Source organism: Hippocampus bargibanti, linkage group LG19, assembly GCF_051943395.1.
Source record: "Hippocampus bargibanti isolate YZ-2025 linkage group LG19, ASM5194339v1, whole genome shotgun sequence".
NCBI lineage: Eukaryota > Metazoa > Chordata > Actinopteri > Syngnathiformes > Syngnathidae > Hippocampus > Hippocampus bargibanti.
Window position 1 is genome coordinate 15630160 of NC_142752.1, and position 16911 is coordinate 15647070.

The following is a 16911-nucleotide window of genomic DNA, read 5'->3' on the forward strand; positions in this document are numbered from 1 at the left end:
GCCAGAAGAATAAACAGGCTGTTCGCAACACAACCTGCGAAAGTGTACGCTCAGTGGCAGGGTTCTAACAGCAGAGCAGACCCTCCAAGGCTGGAAACTGAAACATACTGGAAAGGCATATGGGAGAAGGAGGTCACACATAACAGCAGTGCACAATGGCTGGTGACTCTGAAAGAGGAGCACAGCTGCTGAGCAGAACCCAGTTACCATCACAGCGGCAGATATACAAGGAAGAGTCTCAGGTATGAAAAACTGGACGGCACCAGGCCCGGATATGGTCCACACCTACTGGCTAAAGAAACTCACAGCTCTCCACGAGCGCCTAGCAGCACAAATGAACCAGCTGCTGATGGATGGGACTCACCCAGGATGGCTAACTGAAGGGCGAACAATCCTGATCATGAAGGCACCCTCAAAGGGTGCAGTTCCTTCCAACTATCGGCCAATAACCTGTCTCTCCACAACATGGAAGCTCATGTCAGGCATCATTGCGGCTAAGATAAGTGGACACATGGATCAATACATGAGCAAAGCACAGAAAGGCATTAGTAGAGATACTAGAGGTGCCAAACATCAGCTGCTGGTTGACAAAACAGTCGCTCAAGACTGCAGGTCCCGACATACCAACCTGTGCACAGCCTGTATTGATTACAAGAAAGCATATGACTCATTGCCACACACATGGATCAATGAATGCTTGGAGTTGTATAAGGTCAACAGGACCCTGAGAGCCTTCGTTGCAAACTCGAGGAGGATGTGGAAAACCACACTTGAAGCCAATGGCAAGCCACTAACGCAAGTGTCCATCAAATGTGGCATATACCAAGGTGATGCACTCTCCCCACTGCTGTTCTGCATAGGACTGAACCCCCTCGGCCAGATAATCGCCAAGACAGGCTATGGATACCGCCTCAGAAATGGAGCTATGATCAGTCACCTCCTCATGGATGACATCAAGCTGTATGCTAAGAGCGAAAGGGACATAGACTCCCTGATCCACACAACCAGGATCTACAGCAGTGATATCGGAATGTCATTCGGGCTGGAGAAATGTAGTCGGATGGTGACTAAGAGGGGCAAGGTAGTCCACACTGAAGGGGTCTCACTCACTGAAGGAACAATAGCAGACATTGAAAACAGCTACAAGTACCTCGGTAAACCACAGGCCAATGGCAACCTCGAATTAGCAACAAGGAAAGCGGCTACGACCAAATACCTCCAGCGGGTGAGGCAAGTCCTCAGAAGCCAGCTCAATGGCAAGAACAAGACCCGGGCAATAAACAGCTATGCCCTGCCAGTGATCAGATACCCTGCAGGAATAATAAGGTGGCCAAAGGAAGAGATTCAGACCACGGATGTTAAGACCCGAAAACTCCTCACCATGCACGGAGGGTTCCATCCCAAGTCCAGCACCCTGAGACTGTACACAAGCCGTAAGGAAGGAGGCCGGGGACTAGTGAGTGTGAGAGCCACTGTTCAGGATGAAACATCCAAGCTCCATGAATACATCAAAGAGAAGGCTCCAATGGATGATGTACTCAGAGAATGTCTCAGTCAATGGGGAACAGAGGATGAGGTGCTGGAAGAGGGACAATCATGGGAGGAAAAGCCCCTACACGGGATGTACCACCGAACCATAGCAGAAGTGGCTGATCTCAAGAAGTCCTATCAGTGGCTAGAGAGGGCTGGCCTAAAGGACAGCACAGAGGCACTCATCCTGGCTGCCCAAGAGCAGGCCCTGAACACCAGAGCCATAGAGGCAGGGTTATACCACACCAGACAAGACCCAAGGTGTAGGTTGTGCAAAGAGGCACCTGAGACAATCCAACACGTAACTGCAGGGTGTTAGATGCTGGCAGGGAAAGCCTACATGGAGCGCCATAACCAGGTGGCTGGCATAGTCTACCGAAACATCTGTGCGGAGTATGGACTGGAAACCCCAAGGTCAAAATGGGAAACACCTCCCAAGGTGGTCTAGAATGACCGAGCAAAAATCCTGTGGGACTTCCAGATACAGACTGACAAGATGGTAATGGCCAACCAACCAGATATCGTGGTCATAGATAAAGGGGAAAGGAAAGCCGTTGTCGTGGATGTAGCGGTCCCGAGTGATGGGAACATCAGAAAGAAGGAACATGAGAAAATCGAGAAATACCAAGGGCTCAGAGAGGAGCTGGAGAGAGCCTGGAAGGTAAAGGTGACAGTCGTGCCTGTGGTGGTCGGAGCACTTGGGGCAGTGACCCCCAAACTCGACGAGTGGTTGCAACAGATCCCGGGAACAACATCGGATATCTCGGTCCAGAAAAGCGCAGTGCTGGGAACAGCACGGATACTGCGCAGAACCGTCAAGCTTCCTGGCCTCTGGTAGAGGACCCGAGCTGAAATGGGGACAGACACCACCCATGGTGGGTGAGACGAGGATTTTTTTTTTTTATATATATATCTTCTTTTCCTTTCGGCTTTTCCCTTCAGGGGTCGCCGCAGCGAATAAATGTCCTCCATCTATCCCGGTTTTGTGGATCCTCTTCTCTCACACCAGCTACCTTCATGTCCTTTTTGACCACAAAAAAAGAAGCTATTTTCATAAAACAGCAAAATCCTTCCCTTAACCGTAATGGTGGGGGTGAGGTTCTATTTTGATCATTCGTACAATAGACTGTTCATGCAACATAATTATGCTGATGAGGTGATACCAGGGCAAATTGGCCAGTTGTCAGTAAGGACAATAGAAGCAATCAATAGAGCCGCAGGGATTAGTCCTCTGCTCCCCCCAACCTGAGAGGAGGGACCAATCATAGCAGAGTCCGGCACTGCCACGTCTGAACACTAGGGATATATATATAGAGTGCCGAAACTACCAGTAAGACTTTAGTTTTCTGACGAAGCTCCTTGAATAAGAAGCGAAACGTCCGACACCTTCAAAGAAGTACAGACGACGGCTGAAGAAACCTTTTCATCGATGGATCATTCCTGTACGACTGAGAGCTTAGCACAGACGTATCACTTTTAAAAACCTATTTTCCCAGTAAAAGTAACCATCAAGTCCCAAATTTGAAGCCTTATGCTAAACATAGCACTAAATCTGGCATTTGAAATCACTTTTTTTAAAAAGAAAAAAATTTAAACTCAAAACCAAAAAATTTGTAAAAAGAAAAACAAATTTTCCCCAACTTTATTTAATTTTGGGGCCTTTTTGAAAATTTTTAAAGGAAAAGAAATTTGGGGAAAACCGGGCTTTTAAAAAATTTGGAAAATTTTTTTTTTGGGGGGGTGGCTTAAAACCCTTCTTTGGAAAAACCTTTTTTTTTTTTTGGTTTTGTAAAGGGGAGGGAAATTTCCCCCTTTTTTAAAAAGAAAATTTTAAAAACCGGGGCAAATTCCTTTTTAAAACCCAAAGAAGAAACCCCTCACGGAGGGGCCTCCCCTTTTAAAATAAAGCAGTTTTTTAATAAAATTGGAGAAATGGCCCAAAGGGTTGGCTTTTTGCCCGGGGCAGTTTTTTAAAATTTTGTCGAGGCCATTTCCCCTGTGGCACCCCTGGGGGAGGGCCCTTTAAAACTGGGAAGGTCATTTTGGGGGAAAAGGCCGAATGTGGCGGGGGGTTTGGAAGGGGAAAGCGCATTTTGTTTATTTTTTTGGGTTTTTGACCCAAAGGGGGAATGGTGACGGTCTTTTTTTTTCCCTTTATTCCTCAAACCACCTTTGTGCCCTGGTGAAAACCACTTTTTTTATTTAAAGTTTTTTTTTTACCAACCGGGGGGTTGGAAACCCATTTTTGTTTTTTTTTTTTTTTTTTTTCCCAAACTTAAAAGGGCCCCAACCCCCAAACCGATTTTTTTTAAATTTTAAAACCCCCCTTTGAAATTTAAATTTATCCCAAAAATATCAACCCAACCCCAAAGGGGAAAAAATTTTGAAAAAAAAATTTCTTTTTGTTTTATTCACCCTTTTGGGGGAAAAATTTAACCAAAGATCCAATTTAAAAAAATTTGTTTTGGGAAGTCCAAAATAAAAATATGGAATACTTTGTTCGCCTGCGTGAACAAACGGGGAAACAGGTAATTTTCCTGGCAGATATTTTTCATCATCTCAATGAACTGAACACACGAATGCAAGGTCGAAATGAAAATCTGCTTACAAGTTCAGATAAAATAAATTGTTTTCGTTCAAAGGTGCACCTCTGGCAGCAACATGTGGAAAGGGGCAATCTTGAAATGTTCCCACTCACCAATAAATGGCAAGATGTCAATACTACTGCACTGTGTGAGTGAAACATCTGAAAACTCTTCAGGAGAAGATAACATTTTATTTCTCTTCAGCCTCCACGGAGCACCCTGGCTGGGTTAGGGACACATTCAGCTCAGCATCAGCTGTTGGAATAAACATGTCTTTACAGGAGCAGGAGGAACTAACTGAACTGAGACAAGATCGTGGCCTCAAGCTAACCTTTGCTGATCTACCTTTGGACAGTTTTTTGTTGGCAGCTGCCAAGGAGTTCTCCATGCTGGCTAACAAAGCTATTTTGGCATTGCTCCCATTTTCCACAACATATCTGTGTGAGGTGAGCTTTTCAAGCCTGACTGCAGTAAAAACAAAAGACAGAGAAAGACCGAGAGCTGTGGAGGAAGAGCTTCGTGTGTGTCTTTCATCCATCCCGGCCAGGATATCAGCTCTCTGTTCGTCCAAACAGGCCCAGGTTTCACACTGACTAAATATAAATATGAAAGATTATAAAATACTTTTTCTTTGTGTTTAGTTAAATCCTGTTATAATATAACATCATTCTTCAACGTTTAAAAAAATCTTATATTACCAATAAAACATATTGTTATATATATGTTTTTATTTAATTGTTATTAACAATATGTTATGACCTGTCATATTGTGTTGCACATTATGTGTTTTGTGTATGTTGTGGCTGGTATTGTGTTAATTATTAATAATATAATTAAAAAAATGTGAAAAAAAGCATACATTAACAGTTAATACTTTTTTCCCCACATTTTCAGCTGGGGGTGTGCCCCGAGATAATTTCAACGGAAGAAATGTGCCTTGGCTTGAAAAAGGTTGAAAAACACTGTACTAAAGGGTGTATTAAAGACAGTGCCAACTAAATCTTAAACAGTCATCAGGACAAAGGGAGTCCAAAGAAGCAAACAAAAACCATGACACAAAAATGACTGAAAAACAGAAAATGAACCAACAAACCTGACGGCATCAAACAAGTCCAAGTTGGCGTCCAAGTAGGCGGCCGTTGGAAAGGGCTCTCATGAGCTTTGCTTTTTTTGTCGGTGCCATTTAATAATAATAATAATAATACAGTAAAGTCTCGTTATATCGATATTCAAGGGAGTCCGAAAAAATATCGATATAACCGGGACTATCGATATATCCGACCCTGTTTGCATGTAATTTTCTCCGTGCGTGCATAGAAATAGTATCGATCTAACCGGGACTATCGATATATCCGATATCGATATAACGAGACTTTACTGTAGTAATAATAATAATAATAATACATTTCATTTGACTGCCATTGTTGGACAGCTCCGGGGCACTTGTGTTTTATTGTGCCTGTAATGAATGGTCTGCGGTGTTAGGTTAGAATATTACAAGCGAATATTTTACGGTTATCTTTATAATTGTAAATATTATGAACGGAATTCAATACTTTCCTTATTGCGCAATGTTATAACCCAACAATTGGCATGTTCGTTGTGCGAGAGATCACCAAAGAATCCGACAAGTGACTCACAGATGATTTATTCGTAACAATTTGATCTAATGCAGACTTCTGGGTCTCAGCTCTTTGACACAGAAAATATTTGTGTGCCCTCAAAATCAGGTGAGACAGGCAGACAAAGACAGGGTCCCTTTTTTTGTAGGGTACTACATGCATATTCAAATTTGGCTCAAACAAAGAAATCAGCAGATGATTGGATCCCTCTCCTCTGATGTCATCATCCCTCTGGTGGAATGTTGCGGAGACGTCTGAAGTTGCCTCTTCCAAGTCAGCGTTGGTTTATGTTGTAACCTTTCACTTCCTCCCTGCAGCATTGGTCAGGTCGTAACTTTTTCTCCTTTGGGTGATGAGAATCAGCTGACTCCTTAACCCCCCTGTGCCTGCAAAAATACAAATCCGACACACATTGCACATCTGCTCCATCATCCATCCACTGGAAACAAAGCACCATTGATACTGATTAACTCACTATTTTAATGTTCATCCGACAATGTTTAACAATGGCTATCCATCCATCCATTTTGCGTACCGCTTATTCCTGATTCGGGTCGCGGGGGGTGCTGGAGCTCTCAGCTGTCTTCGGGCACGAGGCGGGGGACACCCTGAATTGGTTGCCAGCCAATCGCAGGGCACACAAAGACGTACAGCAGTCACTCTCACACTCACACCTCGGTACAATTTGGAGTGGTCAATCTGCCTGCCATGCATGTTTTTGGAGTGTGGGAGGAAACCGGAGGACCCGGAGAAAACCCACACGTATCCGGGTAGAACATGCAAAGTCCACACAGGGAGGCCAGACTAGGACGCGAACCTGTGACCTCTGCACTGTGCTAACGACTCGACGACCGGGCCACCCTTAACAATGGCTAACTAAATGTATTTATTTCCTTCATTGGCTAGATGGTTATTTAGAGTACAGTGGGAGCTCGGTTTGCAAACACATTGCTTTACGAACGTTTCGCTTTACGAACGTTAAATTTATGAAAAGTAAACATCGGCATACGCACTACTTTTCGGAATACACACGGAGCGCCGCCCCACAACGGCTGGCGGAGTAATTTTCGGCGGAAGAACACCAAAACACTACCGAATAGTGTCACAGCCGGCCAACCTTTCCACACCCCCTTTCTCTGAGTGCACATGTCGTTCGTCTTCAAGGATTTGTCATGGATACTTTTGCTGTTATGGGACCGAAAAATTCAAGTGTTCAGCCGAAGAAGACACAAAACAAAATTACAGTCGAGGGGAAGTAGGAGATCATTGAGAAACACAAACGACGTGTGCGTTTGTCTGACTTAACGGCCCAGTAGCAATATGCCCAGTCCACCATTGCTACCATCCTTCGCAACAAAGAAGCTATTACAGGTGCGTGTGTTACTAAAGGTGTTTCAGTGCTGTCAAAGCAACGGTCTCGGGCAATAGAAGAGGTTGAAAAACTTCCGTTAATTTGGTTTAATGAAAAGCAGCTGGCCGGCAACAGCGTAAATAAAGCAATTATATCCGAGAAAGCACGGCAAATTCACTCTGATATCATCATGAAGTTTGCCGTTTATTGATGATTTTAAAGCTAGCAACAGATGGTTCGAGTACTTTAAGCGCCGTACTCGTCATAGTGAGACAGCCAGTTGTGACAGTAAAGCTGCCAAAGCCTACAAATGATCATTCCTCGAAATGGTGAAAGAAGAAGGCTACGTTCCTCAGCAAGTATTTAATGCAGATGAGACCGGCCTTTTTTGGAAAAAGATGCCTGATAGAGTGCTTATGCACATTAGTATACATATTACGTTATTTCATGCTTAGATTAGTAAACATTATCTTATTTCATGTTTAACTTAGTACATGTTATGATTATTGCATGTTTAATTTAGTTTACATAGCATTATCAAGCATATTAGTTCAATAGTTGTTGCAACAGGCAAATTCAGTCTAAGGCCCTCCCAACACTGAGTTGTTCGTAGCCGATTGGACGGAAGATCAACTTGTCCGCAACTGATTGGTCAACAGACTGTCGCGGTATTCTTTAAACTAAGCCTGAAGAGGCGGCCGGGGGTTCTTCTTTTGTCCAGCTCCAACTAGAGATGTTTCTCACGATTGTTACTGAATAAAGTAGTTTTTGCTGTGTACCAACTATCGACTCAACTAGCATTTCATCAAGAAACTCGAACCAGAAGTCCGAACCAGACGTAGATGAGGGAATTTTACCCAACATTAATTGGAACCGAAACCCAAGCTATAGACGGATCCCAGACAGGGAGAGAGCCCCCAGCGCGTCGCTAACAAAGGAGACGGAGGATCGCTCCGGTGGGGCCAGTCCGCGAAATTCTTCACGGGAGACAGACAGATATTTGATCTCACTGGTGGCCCCTGCCTGATTGCTGTGACGTGGTGGAGGCTCCCATCCATTCTGACGACCTGAAAACACGGCTGACTTCGTTCGAGTTTCTCGGTGAGTGATGCGCTAGCGAGTTAGCACGCAGCCATTTTGTTGAATGTGTTAAGAGATTCCCTTTAGGCCTAAGGGTATCTTTTTCATGATAATCCACGTATTGTGAAGGGCTTGTGACGCGGGATCTGGATATCACCTGGTTCTGATTCCAGCTTGATTCTGGTTTTAGATCCGGTGGTTCGACCAAGCGGGTCTCCAATCCTGGGCCCGGGTGTATTAAAAAGAAAATAATACACGAGACTGATCGATCTAATAATTTATCAAGATATGTCTGATTCCGCGACGCTGGCAGACGTACCGTTAGCCCAGGTTTTTGATATCTAATAATAATTTCCACAAGGGGTGGATTTTTGGAATTCACTGTGCGCGAAGACTGGTTGTTGAAATTGAGAAATCGAATGATTTGTTAGTTTCAACCCAGTGGTTTATATGTATTTTATTTAAATGCAGCTGCTAGTACGATACTGAATTATCTGGAGTTTAATACATTCATTGGCTGATCCGTGTTGACTGTTGACAAAATTCCTTTGTCTCACAGAGATCTTGAGACAGAGGGGGGTTGAAGCAACGGACATTGATAACCACTAGTGTGTGAGCGTGTGAGTGCGTGAGCGTGTGCGTGTATGTGCATTCATTGTGTGTGCGTGTGAACGCGCATCGTGACTGGGGACTGGCGCGGCTTGCGCCCTTTGTTGTGTTCAAATCAACATCGCGAGGTGTGCTTTTTTTCTGGTGATAGTTACAGAAGGAATTTGTTTGTTGGAAAAATGGAAATGGGTGCAATTTTTTCTAAAAAGACTTCAATTCATCGGGCTGTTGAATTTATGTCTAAAAAGTTCCCAGGAAGTGAACTTTATTGTAAGAAGTGGATGGAACGTGGTGAATTTTCTGGTGCTTTGCAAGTTCAGCCATTGAAACTCCAGGAGGCGTCTGCGGTTGGCAGATCTCTCCAAAAGATCCGTGATGAGATTTTAGCTTGTGATAGATGGCTTATACAAGCGCGAATCAGAGAGCATGAATTGGAAGTGAAAAGAATTAAAAAAGATGGCAGATCGGATGCAGCCATTGTTACAAATTGCAGAACACCCCCATGGGAGACCAAGAGGAGAGGCTGTGGGCTGCCCCGAGCAAGCGCCTCAGACCCCCCCCCCTCCTCCTTCTACCCCTCCTTCGCTGCTCTCAAGAAAGAGGAGGAGGCCATCTGTTCAACCCCTGTGGGGCGGGTGCCCCCCCTGTGATGACTGTCTCTTGGGCAGACCAGCAGCATGGAGCGCTCATGACCCCTACTGGAGGAATACGAGAATTACAACCTGATTTTGCAAATCAAATTGTTGGTGACAGTGATGTCGCTGAAGCATGCAAAGGATTAGGTGATTTTGTTGAGAATGCGGAAAGTTGGACTGAGAATTTTGAGGAATTCTGTGCTTCTTATCAGTTGAATGGACAAGAAACGCTGAAGGTTCTCAGGAGATGCCTGGGACATCATTGGAATCGGGTGAAAAGGTGTTATTCTGGTAAAACGTCGACGGGATCAACCATTATGTATGAGGAGGTGACAACCCAATGAAGATTGGGTTGTGAGAACATCCGGACATTATAAAAAATCCACCGGAGTAGGAAATTCAACATAATAACATAAAAAATGGGATACATGTAAAAACATACTGAAAGGACGCTTTCTGTGTGTTTTTCTGACACCCCAACTGTATTCTTTTCTGACATGATGAGGATTCCATATATGTTGAGCAATTCAAGCAGATTGGAAAGAATGAAAAAGCTATGTCTTCAAAGATGGCCGCTGAAGAAGTACCTCCTGCCTTAGAAGGACAAAGGAGCTCATGTTCTTAAAATCGCCATTACTGAGACAGAGAATTAACCGATGCAGTAGGCGGGGCGAGCTGTGGAATGGGGAATTTGAGCTTGGGAGTCAGAGGTCAAAGGGGGGGAGGATCTTCGTGCGGGGTCCACTCCACCACTTCCTCGAGAAGGCGGCCCTCTCTTTTCCCCCCATTCACTCTCCCCCCTCACCTTACTGCTTGATGTAGACCAGATGTGGGTTAGGGTAAGAAAAGATTGGAACACACGTCCCCTACTGGGGACACTCAGTCATTACACCATTTTTTTCTCACAAGAAATGACTTCATGTATTGTTGACCTTAAAAAAAAGAAAAAAATTCAATGACTTCTCAAGTTCCTTTGTACGTTGACGACATCTTAATTGCTTCACCGACTGAAGATGAGAACAAGACTGTATCAATAGCTTTGTTCCAATATTTAGCGAATACAGGTAACAAAGCTTCTTTGGATAAGTTACAGTTAATGAGAACTGCAAACCATGACCAGACTTGAAAGACACACCTTTACCTGACAGCATCTACCTGTACGTTGACGGCTCTGCGTCTAGGTCAGATGCAGGGGCTAACAGGGTAGGCTATGCTGTTGTGACCGATGTTGAAATTATTGCTGATGGCTCATTACCAAACACATATTCAGCACAAGCAGCAGAAATTGTTGCATTGACTGAAGCGTGTAAATGGGCGGAAGGAAAAACAGTGACGATTTTTACAGACAGTCAATATGCGTTTTCCACACTTCACTGCTTTGCAGCTCAGTGGAACCGCAGGGGAATGACTACATCGAACGGAAAATCGGTTGAACATGCAGATTTATTGAGAGGATTATTGAAAGCTATACTCTTTCCAAAAAGTGTAGCTGTATGCAAATGTGCGGCACACAAGGGCTAAAGACAGAATTAGCTCAGGTAACAAAAGAGCAGATGCAGCCGCCAAGAAGGCTGCTCAGACTACTCTCCATCTAATAAATTAAGAGACACATGAATTAGTGCCCACACAAGTTGTTTGATATGCTGTAAACATAATCCACAGGGTAAAATGCGACCAAAAAGAGGACAACTTCCACAGGGGTCACACCCCCCTTTGAAGTGGTTGTCAGGGTTAAACCCAAACCATTATCACCAATTGTGAAAGAAGGCACAAAGACGTAAGAGATAACATGGATTCCATTGAATTAAGCACAAGAAATTCTTATAAATACTGTTTGGTGCTAATTGATTCATTCACCAGATGGGGGAAAATGTGCCTTCAAAGAAATCCGATGCATTATCCGTTGCAAAGGCGTTATGTAAACATATTCCAGAACATGGCATACCATGAATAATTTGGATTGATAATGGGCCACATTTTGTTAATGACGTAATAACCAAAATTTCTGAACATTTAGGAATTGCATTGAAAAAAATCACTGTGCATACCATCCACAGAGTGCAAGATTAGTGAAAGAACGAATGGTACGATAAAAAAAATCGACTCAGAGAAACGATGAAGGCAACAGTCAAATTATGGCCTGAACGTCTATTTCTGATTAAATTATATATGAAAATAATGCCCACTAATAATGGTTTAACGCCTTTTGAGATATTACAATGGAAGACCATTCTTCCTCCCATTATGGGAAGGTGAACTTTGGGCAAAAGAATGAATCAGATCCAAGAGCTTTGTTGGCAAAATCGTGAAATTTTTACAACAAAAAAGAGGTCAACAGCACGTGTACTGCCGCAGTCCTTTGTTCCTTCCACTGGAACAGAGGCTGCTGTGCCCCGGAGACAAGGCACGGATCAAGGTCTGCACCAAAGTCGGATGGGCCATTCACCGTGCTGATCAAGATCGCCGAAAGAACCACCTGGGTGCATCAAAGCCACTGCAAGATCGCTCACCAACCAGATCTTGAGCAGGTGGAAGAGAGACGGAGCCAAACTACTCAATAATCATGGGTTTGGTCCACATCATCTTGCTGTACGAATTCGTGAAGACAATCCAGATGACACACGTAGAACCTCCCATTCCATCAGCCTGCGAAATTCCACTAATACATCCAACAAATTCAGAAAAGTGCCCTAGCATGGCACATCCTGTAGCCTGCTTGCCACTACAAGATGCAGGAATCATCTCATTTCCCCTTAACATCCTCGTGAACGAAGCACGACAAAATGGAAGTGATTATCCTCATGGTTCTTGGTACGCTCGTATCAAGTCAGGGAAGGCTTGGACCACTGGTTGGGACTCCGTTGTGGTCCATTCTGAGCCCAAAACAAAATGGGTTCAAAATAGCTGTGCCCAAGAAGCAAAATGAACTGTCGTCAAGATAGCTCGAGGGAACTGGTTAGGAACTGGAACTGGCACAATGACAGATATCTAACTCGTTATCGTAACTCACTAGGTTGCAGGATGCATGGACTTGAGACTCTGTCCTGATTTTCGTGAACATCACATTGGTTTTCCCATAACTATATGCATGATGTCATCTGTGACATCACCAGTCGTAACATCGCCTCTCCAGCGCAAACCACACATCAAACTGACAGCCTTGATGGAAACACCTGACAAAAAGGCCCAAAATTCAGGTGTCATGGACACATTATATCAACCGTTTTCAGGAGAAAAACATGACTGGAATCCGTTGTTATCAAACACGTGGTATCGTTATGCTACACTAATTGCTAAACAAAATAGGAAAAGTAATTATAATAATAATACATTTTATTTCAAGCGCCTTTCAAAACACCCAAGGACACTTTACAATAAAAACAATAGAACACAGCACATAACAATAAAACCATAAGTAAAATGATAAATAATAAAATAGCAGAGAGAATTATACATTGAAAGCAATTTTAAACAAATGGGTTTTGAGATGAGCCTTGAAAATAGGGAGGGAGTCAATATTACGGATGTTGGGTGGGAGTGAATTCCAGAGTTTGGGAGCAGAGCGGCTGAAAGCTCTGCATCCCATCGTGGTGAGACGGGCAGAGGGCACATAGAGGTGAAGGGAGGATGAGGATCTGAGGGACCGAGAGGGAACAGAGATTTGAAGCAGGTCAGAAAGATAGGGAGGAGCAAGGTTATGGATGGCTTTGAAAGTAAACAGAAGTATTTTGAATTCGATACGATGTTTAACCGGTAGCCAGTGGAGTTGCTGGAGTACAGGGGTGATGTGGTGAAAGGAGGGGGTTTTGGTGATGATCCGGGCTGAAGAATTTTGGACGAGTTGGAGTTTATGGAGAAATTTCTGATTGACACCGAAGAGAAGTGCGTTGCAATAATCGATGCGGGAGGTGACAAGACTGTGGATAAGGATAGCAGCGGAGTGAGGGGTGAGCGAGGGACGGAGACGGTTAATATTACGGAGGTGGAAATAAGCAGACCGAGTAATGTTATTAATATGGGAGTGAAAGGAAAGTGAGCTATCGAGGATGACACCCAGACTCTTGACCTGAGGGGAGGGGGACACGGTAGAACTGTCAATGGTGAGGGAGAAACTGTTAGTTTTGTGGAGGGTGGATTTGGTACCGACAAGAAGAAGTTCAGTTTTTTCACTGTTGAGCTTGAGAAAGTTATGGGAAAGCCAGGATTTAATTTCTGAGAGGCAACAAGAGAGGGATGAAGGTGGAAGAGAAGCGTCGGGTTTGCTGGAGAGGTAGAGTTGGGTGTCATCCGCGAAGCAGTGAAAGTGAATGCCAAACTTACGGAAAATATTGCCAAGAGGAAGTAGGTAGACAATAAAGAGAAGTGGCCCCAGGACAGACCCTTGAGGCACACCAGAGGACACCGGAGAGGACCGTGAGGTGAACGAGTTGATTTGGATGAATTGTGCGCGATCAGAGAGATAGGAGTGAAACCAGCGGAGTGGGATGTGGGTGATGCCTAGGGTGGAAAGTCTGTCGAGAAGGATAGGGTGGGAAATGGTGTCAAAAGCTGAGGTCAGGTCGAGAAGAATGAGGATGGAGAGTGAACCGGCATCGGCTGCCATAAAAAGATCATTCGTGATTTTTATGAGAGCCGATTCAGTACTGTGGCGGGGGCGGAAACCAGACTGGAATTGTTCGTAGAGGTTATTGTGAGTGAGGTGTGAGTGAAGCTGGGAAACAACTGTCTTTTCAAGAATTTTGGCGATGAATGGAAGGTGGGAAATTGGACGTAGGTTATTGAAATCGTTTGGGTCTGAGCCAGGTTTTTTCAAGATTGGAGTGACAGCTGCGGTTTTGAGTGGGATAGGAACAATTCCAGTTGATAATGAGGAGTGAATAATAGTAGAAATAAATGGGAGAAGAGAGGGTAGGCAGGACTTGATAAGGATAGTGGGGAGGGGGTCGAGTTGACAGGAGGAGTTCTTGGATTTAGTGATAATGTCTGAGATTATAGAGGGATGGGGGAGTGCAAAAGCGGAAAAAAGTTTGGAAGGAGTAGAAAGGCTGGGAGAAGGGGGGCGGACAGAGGACCCGAGGTGCTGATGGATTTTGTTGATCTTTTCGCTAAAAAACATCAGCAGAGTGTTGCATGTCTCAGAGGAATAAAAGTGTGAGGGGAGAGAAATAGGAGATTGTGTGATTTTGTGATAGAGGGAAAAGAGGGCCCGTGAGTTACCAGAATTTGAATCAATGAGTCCAGAGTAATAAAGCGATTTTGCGCGTGAGATAGAGTCCTTATAAAGGGTAAGGTGAGTTGCATACATGTCCTTGTGGATAGTGAGCCCGGACTTTCTGTAAAGTCTTTCAAGTTGGCGAGTCTTTGTCTTGATGGAGCGGAGATGGGGGGTGAACCAGGGTGCAGGTCGGGTAAATTGAACAGACCGGGACTTTACAGGAGCAAGGGCGTTGAGGGTGTTCGTGAGGTCCGCGTTGTACCGGGAGACAAGTTCATCAGGAGAAGAGTTGTGGTCCAGAGTCAGGGTGGCAATCATCTCAGCAAGGGTGGCAACGTTGATGTCCTTGATGTTGCGATATGTGATGACACGGGGTGGTTTGGGGAGAGAGAGAGTGATGGAAACATTGAATGAAACCAGGAAATGGTCTGTTATAGGGATTTCATCAGCTGTGCAATTCTTAGGGGTAAGGCCAGACATGCAGATGAGGTCCAGGGTGTGGCCTTTTATGTGGGTGGGAAAATCCGAGAATCGGTGCAGACCAAGGCTGTCGAGTGAGGAGGTGAAGTCTTTAGTGAGGGGAAGAGTGGAATTGTCCATGTGGATGTTGAAGTCTCCGAGAATAATTACATTCGGTGACAGGGTGGAGAGGTGTGTGAGGACCTCAGAGAATTCTTTTAGAAAGTCACAATGTGGTTTTGGTGCACGGTATACAGTGGCTATGATGGTGGGTGAGGGTCCAGAAATTTTACACGCAAGACATTCAAAAGATTGGGTTTCCTGGATAGAAACTTGAAGGATTCTCCAGTTCTTGCGGTAAAGTATCGCAAGTCCACCTCCGCGGCCTGAGAGGCGGGGCTTAGCAATGTAAACAAAGCCTGGTGGAGTTGCGCCATTGAGCTCGGAGAAGTCTCCCGCCGTTTGCCAAGTCTCAGTTATACAAAAAAAGTCAAGCTTACGGTCAATTAGAATGTCTTGGATAAGACACCCCTTTCCCGTAAGCGAGCGGACGTTGAGGAGGCCGAAGTTGACGCTGGTGGCGTCCCCACGACGAGGCGCATTAGCCGACCTAGCCAGGCCGGCTAACATACGGTGGTCGATCGTGCGGCTACTCCCTCTGCGCGGCTGGCGGACGGATGACCACAGAGAGGTGATATCCTTGGAGCCATCGAGGTGAAAGCCTCGACGTGATCCGCGGTGGATATACCTCCGTGAAGGGCGACGAGCGATTTCCGGAAACCGGAGAATCGCCGGTGGCACGCTCGTCCATCGGGAGCGGAACTTCAGCAGCTCCGCCGCCGAGTACTGTAGCCGCCCAACAGGTCGATGGAGAAGCGCCATGATATTTACCAGCAACACCCAGAGGGAGGCAGCGGCCAGGTAGCCCTCGACAGCGGGAACAGGTGGGTGGAGATGATAACGCGGCTTCGTCAGTGATCCGGATAAGCGACCGGAATCATGAGATGGATCGATAGCCAACGTTCGTTTGGTGACTGTCTGGTAATTCCAGAGGTTCGTGAACCATAAAAAAGCTAAAAAGAGGTTTAAAAGGCTAAAAGAAGGTAAAAAACAGGTAAAAAACATTACGCGGGAAAGCAGCGGCAGCCAAAGCGCGCCAGCGTCCGCTCGTCCCGGGATTGCTTTGTTTGTTCGTATATGCCACATTCGGTGATGCAAAAACGAGTGCATTCAAAGGTATTTGGAGATAAAATGGCTCGAGCTGCATATATGTTAATATCTTCGCATAAACCTGATCAACATTTTCCAGTTCTTCGCAATGCTTCGAGAGGAGAGATTGTTCCAAGTTTAGATACCATTTTGGAAACTGAAAATCAGGTTATGACCGAGAGCGGATTGTGATTACCAGTATGCGTTGCAATGTACGGTACAGGTCAAAATTTAGGTTTTATAGATGAGGATAGATGTTTATATGTGCTACCGTTAAACACCAATGTCACCATTTTACCCGTATCTTCACATCTTTGGTGGTTATGTGGTTGGAAAGTATATTCTTTTATTCCTCCGAGAGCCTACGGTTTGTGCGCACCTGTTACTGTAACCGACAATACTTTCATCGTTACCAGTCGTCCCGCGCACCATCATGTGAAAAGAAGAGTGTCGTTTAAGCCCCATGATTCGATCTGGGGAACTGATGTTCCAGAACAATTCAAACACCATAGCACGGGAAGTAAGGTAATGTTAGCTCTTTTTCCACAAATTGGAGTGGCTAAAAACATGCTACGAATTGAAACAATTGACTACAGGTTTCAAGTGTTTGTAAATG

At 44.8% G+C, this 16911-nt stretch overlaps 1 long non-coding RNA gene across 1 annotated transcript; it reads right to left on the reverse strand.

Moving 5' to 3' along the window:
- Positions 1-14185: 14185 nt before the first annotated feature.
- On the reverse strand, positions 14186-16254 carry LOC148884105 (uncharacterized). Its single transcript, XR_016118547.1, has 2 exons — positions 15835-16254; positions 14186-15752 (listed from the first exon to the last, which is right to left on the reverse strand). It is a non-coding gene; the product is annotated as an uncharacterized LOC148884105 (long non-coding RNA).
- Positions 16255-16911: the final 657 nt, after the last annotated feature.